This window comes from Phocoena phocoena, chromosome X (genome assembly GCF_963924675.1).
Source record: "Phocoena phocoena chromosome X, mPhoPho1.1, whole genome shotgun sequence".
Taxonomy (NCBI): Eukaryota; Metazoa; Chordata; class Mammalia; order Artiodactyla; family Phocoenidae; genus Phocoena; species Phocoena phocoena.
The window spans coordinates 15209119-15219737 of NC_089240.1; the positions used below are offsets into that span (position 1 = coordinate 15209119).

At 40.8% G+C, this 10619-nt stretch overlaps 1 pseudogene; it reads right to left on the reverse strand.

The window, feature by feature from the left end:
* Positions 1-1357: 1357 nt before the first annotated feature.
* Positions 1358-2096, reverse strand: LOC136142671 (large ribosomal subunit protein uL30 pseudogene; annotated as a pseudogene).
* Positions 2097-10619: the final 8523 nt, after the last annotated feature.

Genomic DNA, 10619 nt, shown 5'->3' on the forward strand with positions numbered 1-10619 from the left:
AAGTTCTGAGTTATAGAAGTGCTGAGTTCTGTTCCATAATAAGCTCTTGTGTGTGTGTGCATATGTGTGTTTGTATATATCTGCTTTGTACCTTACTTAACATTAAGCAAAACCAATATTTTGTGAAGATGTTTGCTTATTTATTATGTGGCTTCACCCCCAACCCCCATCACTGCTTAGGTCCCTCAGATTGGGAAGCTAGTTTAAAATGTGTTACCACATTGAGGTAAGAATATGTGTCTTACAGAAAGGCTCTCTAGGATGCAATGATTTCACCAAAGAATCTACCGTACACTAACAGTTGGTTAGTTAGATGGAGGGCTTTTTAAAAAATTATTTTATTTTTAGATGCTATAGTAGACTTTTAAGTATCCTCTCTACATTTTGGTAATTTCTCATATTATAGGTGCCACTTTCTCAGAAAACTCATCCACAGTCTCTTTTACAGCTAGGATACAGGCTTGTGACCTAGGTTTGACCAGTCATTTATGCAGAGTGAGACTTGTATATAGAAGTGAGCATTGTGAGGTGGCCATCATGTGTAGTTGAATTGATGACCTGGTGATCATGTTGACAGAGGTGTTTGGTGGGGGCAGAGCTTATGGAATTCAGTCTCAAGTGGTGTTGGTGCTCAGCAGTGATAATCTTTTTTTTTTTTTTTTTTTTATCTTCCTATTCTCTGATCATCTGGAATTTGTGTTAGATGTCTTATATTAACTTTGGAATATTTTCAGCCATTATCTCTTCAAATATTTCTTTTGTCCCATTCTTCTATTTCTGTGATTCCAGTTACCAGTATGTTAGAACCTTTGATATTGTCCCACACGTCTTGAATGTGCTGTTTTGTTTTGTTCTGTTTTTCACTCTTTTTTCTCAGTGTTTTCGGTCGGGGTAATTGCTACTGACATCTTCAAGTTCACTGATTCTTTCCCTGGCTGAGTTGAGTCTACTAAAGAGCCCATTGAAGGCATTCTTCATTTTTCTTAACTGTATTTTTAATTTTTAGCACTTTCATTGTATTCTTTCTTATAGTTTCCATCTCTCTGCTGAGTTACCAATCTGATTTTTCCTGTTCCCCTTTTGGGTTAGAGCTCGAAACATGTTACTCATAGTATTTTAACTTTGATTCTAGATATTTCCAACATCTGATTCTGTGTCTAGTTCTGACATGTTCTTTGTCTTTTCTGAGTGTTGTTTTTTCTCTGCTTTTTGTTATGCCTTGTGATTTTTTTTTTTATTATAACACTGACTTATTTTGTAGAACAATAGAAACTGAGGTGCAAAACATTTTTTTCACTTTGAAAGCAGTCACTGTTTAAAAACTGACCACATTACAAAAATAATCATGGTAGATACCTTAGTTTATCCTTCTAATAAGCCTGTTGATCTGGTCTTCCCTGTTGCCAGCATCTCTACATCTAATGGGTGGTCTTTTTCTTCGTTCCACCTCATGGAGAAGACAGTTTGAAGGACCACGGGAAGTTGTTTGCTTCTTTGAAACGTTTTCCAACAGTATAGATCTCGTGAATCAGGTCCTCCATGCAGATAATGCCATATTTACAAAGAGATAGAGCTATCAACACATTATCTGTCAGGGCAATTCACTTGTTGATTTTGCCATAACCATGCTTGTAGATCAATTCATTTACTGACTTTAGGTTTGGATACCCCCATGCAATACATGGTTCCACAATTCTCAGCATGTTAATTGAAGCCTGTTGAGCTTCACGTGGGTGCCATTGAAGATCTGATGGAGGTGGAGAAGCTGCAACACCTTTATGGACCTTTGGGCTCACGCCACTGATATCTCTGATCCTGATGACAAATGCCAATTTGGGCTCTGCAGGTACATAGAAGTTGCTGTCTTTTCTTGTCATCCTCACTATTCAAATCTCAGTTCTGTACATCTGCCTGTATTCCTTGTGATAGTGCTTAGCTTTTTCATAGATAAGCTTCCTCCTTGCCTTTCAAAGCATCTTCTGGGCATACTTCTTTCTCAGGTTCTTGATCTTAAGCTCTGTGAAATTCTTTTGCTTTTTCTTAAGGGTTTCTGGCACAGCAGGAACCTTTTTTTAATTCTCTCTTGCACCCTCCATGGTTCTAGGTGGGAAAGAGCTGAGGTGCATAATTTTTATGTCTGTAAATGGACACATCTTTCCCTGTGCTAGGCCTTTGTTTCAGGAATTTGAGTTAATCTGGTTTGGAGTTGGGCTGGTTTTAAGTTTGGTTGTTGCTGTGGTTACTCTCAGTATACCTCAGGCTTCAAATTCTCTGATTAGGGTGGGAGGTGGTTTATTTTATTGGGTCTTCCTTCAGGACTGTGACTTAGGGTCTCCTTACGTGCTCTTGATCTCCTCCTGTCCCTCTGCCAGTGGTATTATGCTGTTTACTTGTTATTGGAAGTAGGTTAGCTTAGAGGTGGGGAGTGATGGTGGGGTGTGGTCTTTTGTTCTGATTAAACGTCAGGCTTAGGCCTGCATCAACGTCCCAAGGTCATGCCCCTACCCTAGCTATTGTTGTGGGCTCAGTGTGGAGTCCTGCCCCGCTCCCAGAGTAGGGTGCCCACCCCTTCCTCCGGCTGCAGTGAGTTTTCACCAGTGCTTTAAGGGTAGAAGCACTTATTGGCCTTTCTTTCACAGATAAAGGTTTTTCTTCCCTAGTGTAGGTGGGAGGGAAGGATCTGGGTGTACATCTTGCTCCTGAGACACTGCTGCAGTTCCCTTCCCTCAAGTCTGCATCACAGTGGGCACTCCTCAGGGCTCTTTCTGTGAGTGGTTGGTGGCGTTGGTGAAGGAAGATCCTGCAGAAGGCTGGGGTCTCCCCAATTTCTGTGACCTCCATTGGTTTCACACTGTTCCTTCAGCAAGCCACATCGGGCTTTTATCAATTTGCTTTTTATTCTAGCTGAACTCCTCTTGTCAGTGGCCACTTACAGTCTACCCTAGGTGAGCACAAGGTTGTCTCCTCTCTCCTTGCAGGCCCTTTCTCTCGGAAGATTTTGAGCCAGTTGGTTGTTCTCTGATGGCTTTCAAGAAAGACATGAATTTGAAATTAGTACAGCTCTTTTTTATTGTAAGGGCAGGCAGCTCTGTTCCTTCTAGCTTTCTTATTCCAGGATGGAAGGCAGAAGTTTGGTTACCCTTAAAATTTTAACATGCACATTTAACTAAGTCAAAGCTTAATTATTATTCCTATCCTCCCAAATAAGACAGAGATTTTAGAATGGCTTACTTTTTAACCCTTATCCCCTCTTCCATGTTAGTTATTTATGCTTTGGCCTTGCCTTGTTGAAACCACCTTAAGTTTGTAAAATAGTGAATATTTAATCATCAACATGTTTTCAATTTTCTTTGCACACCATTCTTTATTCACCCCATTTCTTCCTTTTGGGTTTAGTTTTCTTCTTTATAAAGAATGTTCTTAAGTAGTTCTTTCACTAAAGGCCTATTAGTAGTAAACATGGTCTTGGTGTTTCTGAAAGTGTCTTTACTTCACTTTTTCTCTTGAATGATTGTTGAGCTGGGTACAGAATTTATGTTGACAATTGATAATGTTATTCTCTTGTCTTTTGACAAGTTTTGTTTGTTAATGAGAAGCCTTTAGTCAGTTCAGGTATAATTTCTTTGTAGGTAAGTAATTATCTTTTCTTTTGGGCTACCTTTAAGATTCTTTCCTTGTTTTTGACTTTTTGCAGTTTCTTTGCGATACCTCTAGATGTGGATTTGTTGTTAGTTATCCTGCTTTTTTTTTTTTTTTTGCGGTACACGGGCCTCTCACTGTTGCGGATAGACTCTCAGAGTCTCCCTTTTGATTTTTAAATTTTTCTCTGCCCATTATCTTATTCCTAAGGTTCTCGTCCTAGAAAATCTTCCCTGAACCAGTTGTCCACTCCTCTCTTAGCTACCTAACCTCTCTTCCCCTTCTTCTGTAAACATCTGGGTGTGGTCTATACATACTCTATCCATTTCTCATCCACTTCTCACACTTCAGCTCGATCTCTGACTTCCCAGTCTCACATTACTTAAACTGTTTTTGCTGAGATCTCCCGTAACGTCTTGTTTGTTGCGTCTAGTGGATTCATTCAGTCCTAATTTTACTTGACATTTCTGTTGCACCTGACACTGTTAGTCACTGTCTCCTTGAAGCAGTGTGTTTCCTTTGCATCCTTGTTCTCCATGTCTTTCTCTTATACTTTTTTCTCTGCATTCTCTGTGGGCTTGTCTCGATCCACTTACTCCTTACACACTACTGTTACCTGGGCTTGACTTCTTGGCCAAGTATTATCCTAGGTCATTGTCTCAATTACACCCACAGTTTCAGTTCTACTTACATGCAGATGTATTTCTAAATTCTTTCCTGTTTTTTCACTATATGCCTTCAGACTCATTCTTAATAACCTGCTGGAAAGCTACACCTGACTATTCTACAGGAACCTTATACTCAGGATGTCTAATATGAAGTACAGCATACTTTCCTCAAACTTGCTCTTCCTCCTTAATTAAAAAAACAAAACAAAACTCTGTTAATGGTCCCACCATCCACCGAGGCTCCTAAGGTGGATAGTTGGGTCTTATCCAACTCAGATATATTATCTACAGTTGCTAGTGTGATATGAAACGTGATTTTGATTATGAAACTGATCTGCTTGAAAGCCTGCAGTGGTGCTCTGTTGCTGACAAGAGAAGGAGAAAGTTAGGAGAAAGTCTGATCTCCTTTTATCTGGCTCATCAGGCTCTCCTTGGTGTGTTCTCTGCCTGCCTACCTCTCCAGCCGCACGTCTTTTTCTTGTTTGCCTCAAACACTGCGCTCTCCAGCATGTAGAGTTCTCCATAAAATTGTTTCAAACTTGGTATCTTTGCTTGTGCTGTCTCCTTTGTGTGGAACGCAGTGTCTACTGCAGACTGTGTGGGTTGCTAGCTCTCGGGTTGGTGGGACTCCCTATTCCTCATGGAAACTGCAGTTAATTGACATCTTTCCCTACTTCTCTGGCCTCAGTGTTACTGAGGAGTATTCCTCGTCTGAACTATCATTTTGGAGAGCCAGGACTGGGTAAATGCTGGCATCAGTCCTACTGAAAGAAGGTGGGGAGTGGGCACAGGTAGAGGTGTTTCACAGCTCTTCAGTTATGTGGTTTACTATTAAGCCATTTCTTTTCTTAGTCCCGATCTCAACCTGCTTCATGGCTCCTTGGAATTCCTCAGAGATCTGTCTGCTGTGAGCCCTCCTATATTCTCAGGGCTGCTCTGGGTTTATTTTTATATTTCTTTTGCCTATTTCAGGGGGTTTTAGTGTGGGAGGAAAGGTAAACGCATGTGTCTGGTTAGCCATTTTAAAGCAGAACTACAGTGCCTTATACTACATGTGGTTTCTCATTTTTCTCTGTTGTAGACATCATGGCAAAGAGTGTCCTTTTTTTTAAATTTTCATTTTAATTTTTGGCCACACCACGTGGCTTGTGATCTTAGTTCCCCGACCAGGGATTGAACCTGCTCCCTCCGCAGTGAAAGCGCAGCGTCCTAATCACTGGACCGCCAGGGAATTCCCGAATTTTTTTTTTTTTTTTTTTTCAGTGGTACGCGGGCCTCTCACCGTTGCGGCCCCTCCCGTTGCGGAGCACAGGCTCCAGACGCGCAGGCCCAGCGGCCACGGCTCACGGGCCCAGCCATTCCCGCAGCACGTGGGATCCTCCCAGAGCGGGGCACGAACCCGCCTCCCCTGCATCGGCAGGCGGACTCTCAACCACTGCGCCACCAGGGAAGCCCCCGAATGTTTTTTAAAGTGAATCCTTGTGTATATCTTTGATCCTTTTCTTAGGACACTAGTCTTTTTTTTTTGTAAAATATTTATTTAGGCCGTGCGGGATATTTGTTGCGGTGTGTGGACTTGTTAATTGCGGCATGCATGTGGGATCTAGTTCCCCAACCAGGGATCGAACCCAGTCCCCCTGCATTGGGAGTGCGGAGTCTTACCCACTGGACCACTAGGGAAGTCCCTGGAACACTAGTCTTATATCCCCCCTTGAGGATCACCGGGGGTGATTGATAGGTGACACTGATGGGAGTGTGCCATACCTGTGAAGGGTGTAGAGGGAACACTGCTGATTCACCTGAAGGAAAGGTTGCAAGTTAAAAATGTTTATTATTTTGGCCATTCTGGTCTGCAATATTGTTTTTTGTTGGATTTAAAAAATTACTTGTAAGATTAAATATTTACAAAATTTATTGGTCATTTGTATTTTTCTGTGTACATTTTCTTTTCAGGTTAATAAAGTTTTTTTTTTAAATACTCTTGTAGGGTTCACTCGATTCTTTCCCTTTAACATGAAATGAGCAAATGCTGCCAGATGTAAGGTCCATTGCTCATTTTCTTTTTTTTTAGTTTGAATTTGTTATGATCTGATTCTTGGAAAATGAAAATCCACTCCTGGTTTGGTGGTTTAATACCTCACAAGGTGGCTGTGAAAATTAAATGAAATAACATAGATGAGGTGCCCAACACAGTAGTTGGTGTGTAATAGGCAGCAGTAAATATTAGTTCCTTTTGTGCATTCTTTCTCCTTTGCCAGATTATTAAAATAACTGCAGTACAACATACCTGAGAGGGAAAGAAAAAAATAATCACATGTATTTACTGAACTCTTCTTAAATGAAGGGCAGTATGCCAAATACCTTGAGGGATACAGAGTTGTTTAAGGCAGCTTCCTGTCCAGGGATAAACATTAGCTTACTATACATATCTTTAACTTTCTAGGCTTTTTTTTTTTTTTTTTTTGCGGTACGCAGGCCTCTCACTGCTGTGGCCCCTCTCGTTGCGGAGCACGGGCTCCTGACGCGCAGGCCCAGCGGCCATGGCCCACGAGCCCAGCCGCTCCGGGGCACGAACCCGCGTCCCCTGCCTCGGCAGGCGGACTCCCAACCACTGCACCACCAGGGAAGCCCTTTTTTTTGTTTTTAAACCATGGTCTTCCAAAAACCTTTTGGTCTTTAAACTGTGTTATTTTATTTGAGCACAGAACACTTGAAAGGTTGGTGTGCCACATTTAATCCATTACATTTCTGGGAGAATAGTTATTAGCTCCATTTTATACGTGGGGGCCCTGAAGGGTGTTCTGCCCAGCTTCTGGCTGGTGTAAAAATAGGATATGTTGGGATGTAGAAGAATGCTAACGACTGTATTTCCAGCCTCAGTAAGTGCTGAATAAATATTTGTTGAATGAATGAATCGTCTTTTATTAAATGATATGTTAAGCCCACTCCTAAATCGCATCTCTGCTTCTTACTGTTTTACTTTTCCCCTTTTATATTTTATTCTGTGAAAGTGGTTAAATAAGCTTTAAAATTCAATGGTTGGTACGCAAGACATTGCAAGTTGGAAGACAAATGCTACTCTGTTTTAGTCATAATGAAAAAAGGCTCAAGAGGAGATTCTGTGCTGATCTGATTTTTTTTTTTTTCCAATTTAATTTTTTGTCCTGGTGCTGATTCTTTGCAAGACCGCCTTTCTGGTTCCTGTAACAGCTCCAAGGGGCTTCCCAAGGTTTGGGGCTAGGGTAAATGGCCCAATTCGTTGTACTCTAAGGATGACTCTGCTGTTAACAGTCAGGTTTTTCATATAATCTCTAGTAAAGCAGGAAAAATTAGCAATTATAGTTAGGCTCTGGAGATTTGAGGGGGACACTTTTTAATGGATGAACTAGCAAATATACAAACTTTAATGGAATAAGTGATTAACATCTCAGAGTTTGCTATGTATTTAGCTTTCTGTAGTTGGTTGGCTTGGATAGTGAAATAAGGGTTCTTAGTAAAAATGATAAGACCCTGAAAGGATTGGTGGTGGGACATCCATGGACTTACTGCAGAGTAGTGTTAACACACGCATCTTCTTCCCTCTGCACATGGAACACTCCATTTATTTATTTGACATCTTTATTGGAGTATAATTGCTTTACAATGTTGTGTTAGTTTCTGCTGTATAACAAAGTGAATCAGCTATATGTATACATGTATGCCCATATCCCCTCCCTCTTGCGTCTCCCTCCCACCCTCCCTATCCCACCCCTCTAGGGGATCACAAAGCACTGAGCTGATCTCCCTGTGCTATGCAGCTGCTTCCCACTAGCTATCTATTTTACGTTTGGTAGTGCATATATGTCCATGCCACTCTCTCACTTCGTCCCAGCTTACCCTTCCCCCTCCCCGTGTCCTCAAGTCCATTCTCTACGTCTGCATCTTTATTCCTGTCCTGCCCCTAGGTTCATCAGAACCTTTTTTTTTTTTTTTTAGATTCCATATATATGTGTTAGCACATGGTATTTGTTTTTCTCTTTCTGACTTACTTCACTCTGTATGACAGACTCTAGGTTCATCCACCTCACTACAAATAACTCAATTTCATTTCTTCTTAAGGCTGAGTAATATTCCATTGTATATATGTGCCCCATCTTCTTTACCCATTCATCTGTCAGTGGACACTTAGATTGCTTCATGTCCTGGCTACTGTAAATAGTGCTGCAGTGAACATTGTGGTACATGACTCTTCTTGAATTATGGTTTTCTCAGTGTATATGCCCAGTAGTAGGATTGCTGGGTCATGTGGTAGTTCTATTTTTAGTTTTATAAGGAACCTCCATACTGTTCTCCATAGTGGCTGTATCAATTTACATTCCCATCAACAGTGCAGGAGGGTTCCCTTTTCTCCACACCCTCTCCAGCATTTATTGTTTTTCGATTTGAACACTCCATTTAGTCTTAAGCTTGCTAAATTCATTTATTTTTACAAATTTTATGGATAGACCTGTTCATCGCATTTTTGGTTTTCCCACTCCATTTTTCTACTTAGGATGCATTCAGTGAGGCTTACAGACAACTATTGTCTTGTAAAATAATGTCATAGGTAAAAATATGCCTTTGGGGGTTGGAAAAATCCTTGGTTTGATTCTGGCCTTGATACTTCCTAGCTGTGTGACCAAGGACAAGGTACTAATGACTTTGGAACTGTTTTCTTTTAAAAGCATTAGGATTAAATGTGATAACGTATATAAAAATACTTAGCATCGCGCCAATGTATGGACGTGCTCCAAAAGCATGGTTTTAAGCCCTGTGGCTTAGGATGTAGCATAATGGCTAAGTATGGGGATTCTGGAGCTTGACTGCCTGGGTTTGATCCAGTTCTGCCATTTACTGGTTCTTAGTCTCCTTATTGGTAAAATGAAGTTTCTGGTAGTAAAGGACCATAAAGGGTTCTTGTGAGGATGAAACAAATTAATGTAAATGAAGCTGCTAGCAGATCAGTGCTTAGCACAAAAGTGCTGTTTATTTTAACTGTTGTTATTATGTTATCACATTTGAAAACCCGATAGGCCACCAGATTTTATTTGAAATACTTTGTTCTACTGGAATTTTTTGCTCCTCTTTATGATTTCAAACTCTATGAGAGCAGGGCCCGGTCTGTTTTGTTCACTACTGTATTGCTAACATCTGGTATAGTGACTGGCATAGAGCAGTGGTCCACAACCTTTTTGGCACCAGGGACCAATTTCGTGGAAGACAGTTTTTCCATGGGCGGGGTGGGGGGATGGTTCAGGCGGTAGTGTGAGCGATGTGGGGGATGGTTGAGGTGGTAATGTGTAATGCAAGCGATGGGGGGCGGCTTCGCTCGCTTGCCCGCCACGCACCTCCTGCTGTGTGGCCCAGTTCCTAACAGGCCGTGGACCAGGGGCTTGGGGACCCCTGGCATAGAGTACTTATTCAGTAAACATTTGTGGAATGAATGAATAAATGGATGATGAATGTTCCATTTTCCTTGACTTGTGTTTGCCAATATTCTAACTCAAGTAGTTTTTTCATTAAGTCCCTGTTTAAAAAAAAAATGTGTAATAAGACTTGTATAAGTTCCCAGTGTTTACAGATTGAAATCCAAGTTTCTTAGCTTTGCATTAAAAAACCTATGGAATCTAACTGTACCCAGGTTTCTTCTCTTTTAGAATGTGGAGTTTTGACCAGATATCATTTTCTATCGCGTTTCAAGTGTATGGATCTCTGGGATGTGAATTAATTCACTGCATTGTTGCGATACCCAGTCACTGAAGTGGTAAACATAAGAGCACTTTGCAAGTTATACAATATTACTATCATCATTCATAGTAATCCTCAAGTGTTTTTAGTCCAGTTTTGCTGGAATATGCCCACCCCTCTTGCTCAGTTAACTGTAACCCCTCCCATTTTTCTAGACCTAGTTCAAATCCTCTTTCTTGTGTGAAACACAACCTCCCCACTCTAAAACAAGCACTCTTTTCTTTGAACATTTATAGCCACTGTGATCAGTATAGTTCATTTGGTAATCATGCATCTGAATCAGTTGATCTTGCCCTGTTGTCTTGATGTATTAACTAGGATCTTGAAATGTTTAACTCTTAATGAAACCAGTAAGTTTATTGAACACCTATATTACCCTTATGTCCGGGCACAGAGTTTTCATATATTAATTTGGGTTTTCACAATTGAATTGTAAGATGCTGTTAAAACATAAACTGAGGCATGTTAAAATTTTTGAGAGAAAAAATCAATTTGAACTGGACAGTGCCAAGCAGGGAGTGTTAGGAGTCCTTGGATGACAGGAGC